Source organism: Elephantulus edwardii, unplaced genomic scaffold (genome assembly GCF_000299155.1).
Source record: "Elephantulus edwardii isolate Elephantulus edwardi_28Jun2011 unplaced genomic scaffold, EleEdw1.0 scaffold00215, whole genome shotgun sequence".
Classification (NCBI taxonomy): domain Eukaryota; kingdom Metazoa; phylum Chordata; class Mammalia; order Macroscelidea; family Macroscelididae; genus Elephantulus; species Elephantulus edwardii.
The window spans coordinates 743,796-758,546 of NW_006399965.1; the positions used below are offsets into that span (position 1 = coordinate 743,796).

A 14,751-nucleotide genomic window follows, 5' to 3' on the forward strand; every position below is an offset into this window, starting at 1 on the left:
TCCACCACCCTCTGTAACTAACTCCTGAGTAAACCGCTGTGAGAAGGAATTGCTGGTGTGTTGTGCCCTTATTCCTGCTGGACAGGCAAGGCGCACAACACCAGCCTTTTGGTTAATGGGCACCAGGACCTCTCCCATGACTTGGTAGGACTTTAAATGTGAAGTGTTGGGACCCACCGAGGGGATTGGATAACTTGCTGATGGTGTAAATAAGATACCTGACACTCTTACTGATTGGGACCACACAAATAGTTTGTAGAGAATGCTATAATGGGAATGAAGCAGTTTTGCAATGCCAATAGTCTTAATTAAGAAGAACAATCCCAAAGATAGAAACTGTGAATCATGCTGCTGTCACGAAAGAAGACCCGAATGTCGAATATGCAGCACATTCCTTGCACCCAGGACCCATGCACTTTCTCAGAACAGCAGACAGAAAGCTGTAACACTTGGAGCCAGCAAGGTGGCACAGTGCAGCAACAAAGAGCTGGCAGGAGACCCGCGTGAAACGGAGCGGTGCGCTTTCCACACGGAGCAAGAATGGGGGGTGCCTTTGGAACAAGACTTGATGGCTGAGTGGGTGTCTTCAGGCATACGACAGAGAGCTAGATTTGCCAGCACAGGGAGCTACAGGCACTTTGGAGCCTGGGCTCACTTATCAGAGTGGGTCTCCTGAGAAGTTCTATTCAGCTAAACACCTCAAACCCATTGCTGTACAGTTGGAACCAACTCAGAGTTGACTCTCCACTGGGTTTTTAGAGAACTGAAAAGGTCGGACGATTGCCTACTTTTTCTCCTTGGAGCTACTGATGGAATCGAACCACCAGAGAAGCACGGCTTTGGGGTTAGTATGGCAACTCCCTATAAACTACGCCACCAGAATGCCCCTTTAGTTATACTGGCAGAGCTGCAAGAGCTTTGTAACACTTGCCAGAGCAGAGCTAAGGCCTTGGCGTTTAGAGCCAGAGAGATGTCTGTCTTTGGGAATGGCTGAAGAGAAGTTGTCCTGACTGAAGAACATCCTGGCTTATTGTAAACCTGGGCTGTAAACTGTTGGTTCACTTATTAACCCCTTAATCAAGATTCCTTTCTGTGAGGTCTGTATTGGTCACTGCACCAACACAGAAATAAAGAGTGTTGTAGGAGGTGCCAGGATTGGTAAGAAGCAATGTTTGAGCAGATGTCTGACCTTGTTGGAAAAGGGCTGTTGATGCTGTGGAGGGGATTCTTCCCTTTTCTGAAGTAAGAAGAAGTCAGATGCTACCTCAACACACATGTTGTCTTTGCAGATACTCTTAGATTATTCTTAGAGATTTTTGTATGCACCAAATAGCTTTCCACAATAAAAGTGTAACCTGGCTGGAGAAATGACACAACAGAGCCTTGCTTCTCAGAGTATGGCCATGGTCCCTCATAGCCACATCATATGGGAGCCTGTTAAAAACTCGGACCCTCAGGCTGTGCTCCAGTCTTAACGAATTAGCGTCAGCCCCTTATCAAGATGCACAGGGACGGCTCAGAAGCATGGTTACCGCAGGAACAAGAAATGCCAACTAATCCTTAAAGAAAACAATTCTTTCCAATGAACTTGTTTCTTAATTGATTGACTTTTCCTTTCATGAGCACATTTGAAACGAGAGGAGGCATTTTCTTCTCTGGATACTACATGCGTATCAGTTGTGAAGAGGGCTAACAGCTCTGGTTTCCTCTGGTCTCTGTCATCTTGGCGTTCCTCTCAGAAAGTTAAAAAGTTAAAGTGGGCGTGGCCACCAGGAACTCCTGCCCCACAGCCTGTGTTTAAAGCACAGTAGAAGTGTGCAGCCTTTTGTCTTCTGTGAGTACAGCATTTGGTTTCTGGTAGAAGGTAGTTTGTAAAGCCTTCAAAACACCTCTTGGGCACCAAATATGTCTTCAGTGAAGCTTAGCCAAGTTGTGTGAATGAATTAGAAACATATGGATTACATTTTCCTTAAAGTATGCAGGGAATTAAAATTAAGTGAAAATGTTCTGGAGGCAATATAAGCTTTCCTAAACCCTGAGCATGGAAAAGTGGTTTGAGATAAGTGATAAACTCAAAGTACCTTTGTATGTGAACTTATCTAAACTCATAGAGGTTCGATCAATTGGCAGTCACTCCTTTTAACAGACACTGAGTTATTATACTTAGAACCATTTTTTCCTCTACTGAATCTATGTTATTTTTTTGTCTATATTTCTTTTTAAACTCAAAACTATTCGGATAAAAGGAATATTTTTCCACAGATGTGGATAGCTATTTAAGACAATTCTTTTTTAAAAAAAATTATTATTTTTTGTGCATGTACCATCAAATCAGATCTGGCTGGTACAGGAGGAGATTGTCCCTTCTCCAGCAAAGCATCTGGTGGATTTGAACCACACAATTCTGGGATTGCAGTGTGCCTTCTTGACACTAGGCTACCAGAACTCCCTATTAAGACAATTCTTAAATCCTTCCATCACTCTTCAGAATTTCTATTTTATGACCAGATCAATCCCTAAATATAGTTATTCCTTTGGTTTTGCGGCTTTGTTGGCTTGTTTGTGTTTGTTTTTATTTTGTTGTGTTTTGTCTTTATATAGCCTCAGAACTTTCATAAACACAAGTTTATGAAAGATAATCAAATGAAACTTTTTATACTCTTATAGCACTCTTACTATGCTCAATAGTTTTTTGCAGTCATATGTACATTGAACATTTAAGATGTTTATTGTTGTTTTCAGATATTTTCTCGTGCCTGCCTTTGCATTCCCAAGCCTATTTAGGATTTTAATTTATGTGCAACACTGAGAAGAATTATGACGCTTGATTATAAATTTAAAGCACCCTAGTAGTGCCCTCCTTGATTGGGCGAAGTAGGTGACGTTTGATGTAAATTATAGCTCCCTGCCGTCTGGCTGAGTCTGAGAGGGAGCTAGCTACCTGCTAGGTTTTTCAGTCATGGTCTTCTCTAGGCAGATGGCTGCACTTTCTTCTTCCTCATTAAGCAAGGATTCTGAGGCTTTGTCCGGCATACTTTGGACATGTTGCAAGGCAGGATCAGTCCTTGGAGAGGGATGTCATGCTTGAGAGGGTGGAGGAGACAGCACAGGGGAGGAAGACCTTCAGTGAGATGAGATTCAGTGACTGGGGTTAGGGGAGTAGGTGTGTTGGAGACAGTGAGATTGGAACAGGATAGAGCAGGGTTTAGGACTGTTGTACATAGGGTCGCTATGAGTCACAGGCAACTCAATGGTACATAACAACAACAAGAAGCAAGTGATGGGTTCAAACCATTGACCTTTTGGTTAGCAGCCAACATTTAACCACTGCCACTGTGCCACCTAGCTCCTCATACGTGATCAAACTAGAATTTGCTGCCATCAGAATCAACCCACGGCTGACCCGTCAGCAGGTTTTTGTAGGCTGCTAGTTGCAGTGAAGAAGATTGTCCATAATTCTCCCTTGGAACCACTGGTGGATTTGATCTGCCTGACAGACATCGCCTGTGGATAAACAGTGCAGTTTCTGTGGTCTGTGCCACCAGAGCTCCCTCATGTAAGGGATAGTGCCCGAAGACTGGCAAAATTAGTAAAAACAAAAAAGGGAGGAGGAGTTCTCGTGGTGTGGTGGTAAGGAGTTCACTCCCAATCCAAAAGCACATGGTTTGAACCCACCTGCTCCCCCACAAGAAGAAGATGGGCAGACTCCTTCCCTGCAATACACTCCCTGGGAAAAACGGCTGGACCACTGTCTATGAGTGGACTATGACTTGATGGTACAACAACAACAACAACAATATTGGAAAAGGGAGCGCTGGTGGCTTAGTGGGTAAGGAGTTGCACTGGTAGTCCAAAGGCTGGAAGTTCAAATCATCAGCTGCTCCAGTGGAGAAAGATGGGCAATCTCCTCTGTACAATTACAACCTCTAAAAAGTCTCTGAAGGATCGACTATGAGTTACTCATAACTCTATAGCAACATGTTGCACAACTAACCAAAACGTCACACATCTTCAATGGTTCGAATCCACCAGCGGCTTTGTGGGAGAAAGGCACAGAAAGCCACAGAGAGTCATCATGAAAGGGCATTACCTTCCTTTGTTGTTGTTAAGTGCCATGAAGTCTATCTAGTGTGACTCCTAGGACTCTATGAACAATGTACCTGAGTCCTGTCCTCTCCTCTGCCGTCCTCATCATCTCTGACAGATGTGAACCCATTGCTGCAGTCACGGTGTCAATCCACCTGACTGGGAATCTTCCTCTCTCTTATTGACTCTCCACCTTTCCAGCATGATACCCCTCTCCAAGGAACAGACTCTCCAAGTGACATGTCCACGTGTGAGAAATGAAGTTTCACCCTCCCTGCCTCCAAGGGGCACTCTGGCTGCACTTTTCCCAGCACGTATCTGTTCATTCTTTTGAAAGTCCATGGGATATTCAGCACACTCTTCTCCAACACCACAACATAAAGGCATCAATTCTTCTGTCATCCTTATTCATTGTCTAGCTGTTAACTGCTTAGCAAGTAATTGAAAAGATCATGGTCTGAACAAGGCACCTTTAGTCTTCAAGCTGATGTCATTGTCCTTGACAGCAGATGTACCCATAGCAATACACGTCCTGATCTCCAGACTGCTGGTATCACGAGTGTTGATTGTGGATCCAAGCAAGGTGAAATCATTGACAGTTTCAGTCCTTTCTCCATCTATCAAAATGCTGCCTACTGACCAGTGGTAAGGACCCTTGTTTTCTTGGTGTTGAGATGTAATTCATATTGAAGGCCCTAATCTTTGTTCCTCTGTAGCAAGCATTTCAGATCCTCCTTACTTCAGCAAACGAAGTTGTGTCATTGGCATAATGCAAGTTGTTGGTGAATATTCCTCTGGTCCTTATGCCACTTTCTTCTCCATAGATTCTAGCTTCACTAGTTATTTGCTCAACGTACAGAATGAATAGCGAGAAAGGATACAAACCTCACCCACACCCTTCCTGATTTTAAACCATGCAGTGATATATTTCTTTATTTGGACAACAGCTTCTTCTTTAAACATTTTTCTTTTATATTAGTTTTCTTACAAATATTCATTGTGTTTCACATTATCCTTCATTCTCACTGTGTCATGCAATCATTTCCTTTCATTATATTTTGTAAAATTAATCAACACTGAACTATGCCCACCATTACCTTGTCTTTCCAGATCCCCTCTGGATCTTCCCCATTTCCTTTACTTACCCCTCCCTCCTTCCATCAGATTGTGCGACCCTATGATTTACCCCCTGCCCATCCTAACCCCTCTACTCTTACCCTCTCCTCTTGGATCCTCATACACATTTTACTAGTTACCTTTCTAGAAAAATGGTCTTATGCAGTATTTGTCCTTATGGGATTGAGTTAGTTAACTCAGCTTAGTCCTCCCAAGTTGTACAGTAATTTTATAAATCATTGCTCCTAAGTGCAGCATAATATTCCAATGTGTGAGTGTACCACATTTATCCATCCATTCAATTGTGGTTGGACATTTGAGCTGTTTCCATGTTCTTGCGATGGTGAATAATGCTACTATGGACATTGGTGTACAAATCTCCATTTGTGTGTCAGTTTTCATTTTCTTGGAGTGTATTCCTAGGAGTGGAATAGCTGGGTCTTATGAAATTTCTATGTTCAGCTTTTTTAGGAAATGCTAAACTGCCTTCCGGGGTGGTTGTACCATTTTACAATCCCACCAACAATGTATGAGAGTTCCTATCTTTCCACATCGTCTCCAACATTTATTGCTTGCTGTCCTGTTGAACTTTGCCACTGTTGCTGGGGTGAGATGATATCTCATTGTGGTTTTGATTTGCTTCTCCCTTATTACCTGTGAATTTATGTCTGTTGACCATCCGAATATCTTCCTTTGTGAAAAGTTTTTCCATATCTTTTGCCAATTTAGTAATTGTTTTATCACTCTTTTTCTTGTGGCGGCCCTGTAGTACTCTGTAAACTTTTGTTATGAGACCCTTGTCTGAGATAGTATTTCCAAATTTATTTTCCCCACTCATTAGATTTTCTTTTCACCCTGTTGGAAAAACTTCTTAATGCACACAGCAATTTAATCTTTAAAAGGTCCCATTCACCATTTTTTTCCCTCTCCTGGTTGTGTATTTCTGGCTGTATTTGTCCGCCTTTTTATACCATGGGTTAGGCCTTCCGAGGTTGGTCCTACTTTGTCTCTTATACTCTTTATGTTTTGTGGCTTTACCCCTAGATCTCCAATCTACCTTGAGTCGATTTGGACGACAGCTTCTTGATCCAGGTATAAATTTTCCCTGAGTGCTTCCACCAGAAAAAAAAAAGTCTGGTAACTCAATTACAAAATGAGCAAAGGACATAGAAAGGACTTTCACAGAGGAAGATATTCAAATGGCCAACAGACATATGAAGAAATGTTCCAAATCACTGGCCAAAAGGGAGATGCAATTCAAAACCATAACAAGAAACCATCTCACTCCAGTAGCAGGAGTTTAACAGGACAGCAAGTAATAAATGTTGGAGAGGCTGGGGTGAGATAGGAACTCTTTTACATTGTTGGTGGGAGTGCACAATGGTGAAACCACTCTGAAGGCAGTTTGGTGCCTCCTCAAAGAGCTGAACATAGAAATTCCATATGACCCAGCTATTCCATTGCTTAGGATATACCCCAAGAAAATGAAAACTGAGGCTCAAACAGAAACTTGTACACCAATATTTATAGCCGCATTATTCACCACCACAAGAACATGGAGACAGCCCAGATATCCAACCATAAATGAATAGATTGATAAGTTATAGTACGTTCATACTATGGAGTACTACGCAGCACTCAGGAGCAATCGTTTTGTAAATTACTACCTAACTTGGGAGGGACTGGAGAGCATTATGCTGAGTGAACTAACTCAGTACCACAAGGACAAATACTGTATAACACCATTATTGTAGAATGAGTATAAGGATCATAGGCAAGGGGGAGGGTGGAAATAGAGGGGTGAGTATTGTGGATTAGGGTGTTAATCAGAGGGTTGCACAATTCGATGGGTGGGTAGGGTAAAGGAAATGGGAAGAATCTTTTGTGAAACACAATGTATTCAAACTTTGCAAATAAATTAGAGTTAAGATATGTTGTTGTTGTTGTTAAGTGCCGTCAAGTCACAGGCAACTCATAGCAACCCTATGAAGGAGAGTCCTCGACGCTTGGGTGCCTTTCATCCTCTCTCCAGGTTCATAGGGTTTCCAGAGGCAAGCTATTACGGAAGTGGAAGCTGCTCCTCCTTCCAAGGTTGTTTTAATCAGGGAGCTCCACCCCACTCTCTGTCTACACTAGGTAACCAACCATTAACGCATTGGACACGTTGGTGTCACAGTGTTCAGCCCTATAGCAACCGCAAGTGACCACAGTATGGCAACTTGTACAACAGGGCTATATGACCTAGAGGAATGTCTGAACAAAAACAATGAAAGACAGGCCCAAGGGCCATGGATTAAAAGTCACCCACCTTTGGCGTGGTAGCATTGCTTTCTGTCCACTGGGCCAGCTGATCTCTCTCTCTATGTTGATGTTAGAGTTAAGATTATATATATATATATATATATATATATATATATATATAGAGAGAGAGAGAGAGAGAGAGAGAGAGAGAGAGAGAGAAATTTTTTTCCTTAAGTATAATCAAATATTCTGGGATTCTTACTCTTTTCCGTGTTAGCCATAGTTTGTTGTGATTCACATAGTCAAATGCCTTTGCATAGTTAAAAACAAAACAAAACAAAACAAACCAACCCACAGATAGACATTTTTCTGGTATTCTCTGCTTCTAGCCAGGATCCATCTGACAACAGCAATGATATCCCTGGTGTCAGTCCATCTTGAATGCTTGGCAATTTTCTGTCAATGTTCTATTCCAGCCGTTTTGGATGATCTTCAGTAATATTTTTCTTGCATGTGACAATAATGCTATTGTTTGATAATTTCCACATTCTGTTGGATTACATTTCATCTTATGGGAACAAGTATGAATCTCTTCCAGTGAGGTGGCCAGGCCACTGTCGTCCAAAGTTCTTAGCATAGATTGGTGAGCAATGTCCAGGTTGTATCTGTTAGTTGAACATGTCAGTCAGTATCCCATATTCCTTGGGTCTTATTTTTTTCCAGTGTCTTCAATGCAGCTTGAACTTCAATCTCAGAAGCAGATTGCTTTTCTTACCATTGGTTCTGTTTGTATAATAATTCCTGAAATTTTTTAGTGTTGGCTAATTCTTTTTGGTACACTGGTATTGGTATTCCTTAGCAGTTGGTAATATTGGTAAGGTGTCCCAGTGACACAACAGTACAAGTGTTTAGCTGCTGGTGGAAGGTTTGAGATTAAAACCTGCTTCCTGAAATGGGAAAGATGTAGTCTGCTTCTGTAAAGTTACAGATTTAAGCCCACTGTATACTCTTTGCTGTCATTGACTCAGTGATTGGATTTGGTTTGAGGGACTATTATTAAGGAATGCACCTAGATTCAACTATAAACCTTTTCCACTAATTTCCTAAGAAATTATCAATTGCACTATTTAGACAACCATCATTGTTGGTAACTTTTGGACTCTAACACAGTTTTTAAAAAAAATTGTAAAATAGAAAAAAATGGTAAAACAGGTGTTTCTAATTCATTTGCACTCTATTCATCAAGATATTGGTTGTTGAGCTATGGCCAACTCATCCTGTTGTTATTTTCATAAGCTCATGATCTAAATAATTCACTGTTTTACGCAAAACTGTATTCAAGCATTTTTGTACATATGGTGGTTTCTAGATTACATGAATTCGTTACCCCTTTGGGGTAGTTTTTGAGAGTTTCTAAACCAAATTAAACAAGGAATGTGGTCCTCTCTTGAGAAGATGGAAAAGAAAAGATATGGGTTGTTAAGCTCTTTTGAGTCCTGTCCTTCACTGATCAAAGCAATCTGTGGTGGAGAAGAATATAGAACATACAATGGACAACCAAAAGAACAAACAGGTTCGTCCTTGAGAGGGTGAAACCTGGCTGCTCCTTGGAGACAAGGATTTTGAAGTTCTACTCACATACTTCGGGCATGGTGCAAGGAGAAATCAGTCCTTGGAGAGGGACATCATGCTTGGGAGAGTGGAGGGACAGGGGAGGAGAGGAAGAACCTGGATGAAATGGATTTACACATTAAATGGGGTTATGGGGGGCCAGGTATGTCAGAGACAGTGAGATTGGCTTAGGATAGGGCAAGGTTCAGAGACACTGTGCATAGGGTTGCTGTGAGTCCCAGGCAACTCGATGGCACATAACAACAATAACATTGGGAAATGGCCTTGGCTGTCATGTAAAAAGCCTATATCCAGGTCGCTATAGTGGTGACTTTTTTTTTCTTTCTTTTTTTCCTGGTTTGAGCAGCACTGCTTTATTGCCTTGCCAGATGACACAGAAGAAACCATATTTCATTAGAATCAGTTGACTGAGACCATGTTTCATGCAAAGTGATGTAACTTGATCATCTACTTGGACTTGAACTAGCTTATAATAAGGCAGTGAAGGTGGTTAAAACTCATGACAGCCTTGATGTGTCAAAGTTGAAATGTGTTCTGTGGGATTTTTACTGCCTATTTTTTCCAAAAGTAGATCACTAGATCTTTCTTTCAAGATACTTATGGATGGACTCAACTTTCAGTTGGCAGTCTAGTGAAATAACCATTTGCTTCACTAAGGAACTCTTGTGAAGAGAACGTGATATGATAAATGAGTTAAGGGCTTGAGAAGAAGCCTCTTTTTGTTATTAAAACTCTCCCCTGCTTCCCTCTCTTCTTGGGTCCTAACATCTGAAGCACTCTCTGTAAGCAGTTCATTCTGTTTTCTTACTATTTGTCACATTCCTCTGCACAGAGGGGCTGACATTCTCCAGATGAGGATCTGTGGACATCGGAGCCTGTGGGGGTGGAGTGACCTAAGGGAGTGGACCGGAACTGCCAGTGTGGGGCCCTGCGCTTGACAGCTCCGCCTCCAGGGCCTGCCATCTTCAGTGACCAGCCAGGGCAACGTCTGTGCAGAAGTGACCAGGCTACAGCCAGCCCCTGCTAGACCTCCCCAGATCATAAATCACTGCTTCAGATGTATTGCCTTTCAAACACACGTCTTGGCCCCATGCAGAAGAGCTGCCCGAAGCCTTTTACTGTCCACATATGGTGTTTCCAACTGGAGAAGCAGAAGTCCAGGGCCCTAGTTAAAGTACCGTCTTCTAGGTCCTTCAGGGGAATGAACAAGTGTGAGGTGGGGCTGGAGTAGCTTCTGAATACCTTCCCTGGGCTCTAGGGCAATACTCAGAGAGCATTTTTTTTGTTTTGTTTTTTTGTTTGTTTCCTACAGCCCTGTGTGTACAGGCACTGAGCATTTAATTCAGTTCTCTAACACCTGCCCACACACCCATACAGAGCCACCTTTTGAAATTGCTGGTGAGGATGTCTAAGTTTGGAATTTCAGAGCCAGAGCTGGAGTAGAGACATCACATCCTGTTCACTACAACTGAGACAGATGCAGTCCAAGTGGATTGCTGTGAGCAGATACCACTGCAGATTCAAGATCCTCTCTGTCCCCAGTGCCTAGCACAGTGCCTGACACAGAGCAAGAGCTCAACACAGCTATTTATATATTAAGAAATAAATCAACACATGAAGCAAACTTTGTAGACCAAGAAGCAGGCAGCCCAGTGCCTGACCCAGCAGACGATGTGTATAATACACACTGCTAATGCACAAGCCAGTTTACAACTGAACTACACAATACCTCTTTTTTTCTTCTAATATTTTTTTGTTTCCAAGCAATAATTAATATGCGTTGTGTTTTATATCATTTTATATAATGTGTTGTACTTTATATAATCTTTTATTTGTATTGCATTCCATACCATACAATTATATATATTGTATGTTATATAATTAATTACTATTGATCTATGCCCATCATTACCTGGTCTTTTCAAGTCCCCATTGAATCTTTCCTACTTCTTCTCTCTCCATCCACGCACTAACCTCTGCTCTTCTACACATTTCCCTCCTCTCCCTTTTACACCCCTTTAAACTTTTTTTTCCAAAGACATCATTTCTTTGCAGTCACCTTTAAACACTGTCCAAATTTCACATTCATATTCAAAAGAAAATAACATTGATGGCCTTGATGGGCATGGTTTAATGGTAACTGATTTTCTAAAACACAATGTTTGAAAATGAGTAGATAAAACACAGTGTGTGTGAATGAAGTATAATATGAAACACCATGTATATGATTTACTTTGTAAACCAATGTAAAATTTAAAAAAATTAATAAAAAGCATGGCCTGAGTCAGTTTTACCTAAGTCTTTAAACTGCCATCCCTGCTCACTAACACTTTAAAGAGGTTTTAATAGTAGATTTTTTCCAATGTGATGTTGTTGTTAGGTGCCTTTAATCCAGTACTTTTTACTTTAATTAACAATCAGTTGTTGGCTAGAAACCTCTTGTTTAAATAAATTAAGATCCTGTGAGTGACTAAAAGGTGGTTGGGACCTCAGGCTTTGGCCCTCGGGCCTAGTGTGAAGACTGATTTCTATTGTTATTGTTGATTGCCTGCGAGTTGAACAGGACTCATAACGAACCTAGGAGCAAAAAGCCTGAAGCCCCTTTACAACTATCGACATTTATCAAAGTTCATAGAGTTTCCAGAGGCATGTTGTTTAGGAAGTGGATGCCCCTCTGATGCGATTGGTCCATTTGTGAAGTTTTGTTTATCTTATGTTAATAAATATTTCTTTTTTTAGAAAAAATTATTTTAATGAGCATTTACAGAGATTTTGGATTTCATTCATTGCTGCACTTCTCTCCCCGCCCAGCCCTCCCCCCACCCCCCAGTTCACTCCTCTCTTTCAAAAGTAAAAGAAACACTCCTTCTCTGGTACACAATCCCCCCGCACCCCTCCCACCGCCCCAAGTACATTCCACTATGCAACCTAAACTTTTATACACCTCTTATTATTTATCCATCTAATTTTACATTAATGGTATTATTCAGTATTAGTCCTTTTGAGACTGAGTTATTCACGTAGCATAATACTGTCTTGCAGCTCCTCAGTGCTGCATAGTTTCCACTGTGTTGAATGTATCACAGTTTTCCAATCCATTCACTTGTTGATAGATGTTTGGCCTGTTTCCATTTGTTTGCCATTGTGACTCACGCGTCTATGAACCTAAGTGTATATGTCTCTTTTTGTGCCTCTGTTCTAATTTCCTTGGGGTATATTCCTATCAGTGGAATAGCTAGGTCATACGGGATTTCTACGTTCAACTTTTTAAAGGAAATGTCAACCTATCTTCTGTAGTGGTTACACCATTTTACTATCCCACCAGCAGTACATAAGAATTCCAACCCTCTACATCCTCTCCAACATATATTACTTGCTATCCTGTTAAAATTTGCTACTGCAACTGGGGAAAGACGGTACCTCATTGTTGTTTTTATTTGCATCTCTCTGATTGCCAGTTATTTTGATCATTTCTTCACGTATCTGTTGGTCCCACTTTGTGATTGGGTTATCAGTCTTTTCCTTGTGGAGGCCCTGTTGGGTTCTGGAAACTTTTAGGAGACTCTTGTCTAAGATGTCATTGTGTAATGTTTTTTCCCAGTCAGTAGGCTTTTTTTCACTCTACTGGAAAAAGTTTTTGATGCACACATGGATTTGGTTTTTAGAGGGTCCTATTCACTAGTATCATCCTCTCTTGCTTGTGCACTTGTGTCCTTTCTTGAGTGGACATCAACATTGCATATGACCTTTCCCTGAGGGTTATGTTGAGACAGGTTAGCCTGTTATTTAATAAGAAAAGGAGAAGTTGGCTGTGTTATGAAATAGAAAATGTTGAAAGTTCACTGATATTGCCACAAATAAATTATATCTCAAGCTCAGTATAATAAAAGCAGTTAAGACATTAACCATTTGCTAAGATATGTATTATATATGGCATTTTTTTCCAAAACATTTGGTATATTTTATAAAACACTGAATCCAAGGGAAATCATAGTTCCTGGTCCAAACCAAACCCAAACTCCCTCCTGCTGAGTAGATTGTGACTCCTGAAACCCTGTAGGAGGCCGGGATAGTGTGGTGTGGTGTGGTGTGGTGTGGTGTGGTGTGGTGTGGTGTGGTGTGGTGTGGTGTGTACTGCACTGCTAACAGAAAGACTGGAGCTTCCTGTGGGAGGAAGACAACATAGAGACTGACAGCCTCAGAAATCCAGTGGAAGGTTTCCATGCATCAGAACTGATTTGAGGACAGTGAGTTTAGTTTTGCATGTAGGGCAGAGTAGAGAACTCTGCTGGCCTAGTGGGTAAGGAGTTGCACTGCCAATCCAAATGTATGTGGTTCGAATACATCAGCTTCTCTGCAGAACAAAGATGAGCAGTCTCCTTCTCTGTGATTTATAACCTCTGAAAACCTGTTGGAGGGCCAGCTGTGAGTTGGTTCCAACCCCACAGCACATAACAACAATAGGATAGAATAGAACTGCCCCAGTTGGAGTCAGAAGCTATAAATCTGTAAAGAAGCAGGTTGCTGTGGTTTCCTCTTACACAGCAGCTGTAGGTTTCCACTGCTGACAGGTAAGCACTTTGACTTTAGAAGGTAAGCGCTTAAACCATTACACTACCAGAATGCTTTGATACTGTGTAGTTCTTTCTTTTTAAATAAATGAACTTTATTACAGCTAGAGAGCTCTGGCGATGGAGTCTGTAAGGAGCTTCACTACTAGCCCAAAGCCTCTGCCTCTTCAGCAATCTAAGCCTGAGGAAGAAGGGTGGACAATCCCCTGCCTTGGGATTTACAGCCTCACAAACCCACTGGAAGGTCAGGTGTGACTTGATGGCGATGAGCTGTGTCGTGATAGCTGCGCATAAATGTGGAGAAGAGGAATGGAGTCGGGCGGGTCACTGGGGTGGTTAGAAGCATGGACTCCAGCCCTTGGTGACGGTGAGTTGGACGAGACCAGAGCTGGATTTTCACGTTCTAGAAGCAGATCGCCCAGGCTTCCTTCTAAGGCTCCTCTGGGTTTACTTGTACCCCCAACTGTTAGCAGCTAGCCATCCAGGAAGTTTATTATCCTCACGTAAAAAGTGACATAACTACCACCTCACTATCCAGTTGTCTTCAGGCACAATTCATAGCTTCTGCAACTTTTCTGTCTCTGAAAATGGTTTTACTTGAAAAACTTTATATATAAAAGGCACTGAATCAGTCACTTGTTCTGTCAGAAGGTTAGCCCATCCTGATAATAAGCTTATGATAACTGTTAAATTATTTGAATGGAATGTAGAACTCAATTTTTAAAAATTCTTAGTGAAAAAATCCTGCTGTGTTAAATTTATTTTGTTTTGCTTTAATAACCAAAGTGTAATACTCAGTGCAGAAATTTTAAAAATTAACAAAAGGATAAAGAAAAATAAAATAAAAAGTAATTCTTAATCTTAACAATTTACCATCATTAGAAATGTTTTCCATGACCTTCCAGGAAATATGTTGGAAATATTTTGACCCTGTGGTGAAGGAATATTTTTCAAAGGCATTTTATATTCAATCATGATGATGAAAATTTTTATTTAAAAGTGCAAAATATTTTGAAGTACAATGTAATGATCTAAGACAATGATCCATTAAACTAAGTTTTGCCTCAACATTAATTTTAGCAGAACAGTCTTTTTAATGGAATGT

The 14,751-nt window shown here is 41.1% G+C and overlaps 1 protein-coding gene across 2 annotated transcripts in view; it reads left to right on the forward strand.

Annotated features, from left to right (window-relative positions):
• Nucleotides 1–14,751, forward strand: part of VEPH1 (ventricular zone expressed PH domain-containing 1) — a 432,395-nt gene that overhangs the window by 243,512 nt on the left and 174,132 nt on the right. The gene's annotated exons all lie outside the window — the stretch shown is intronic.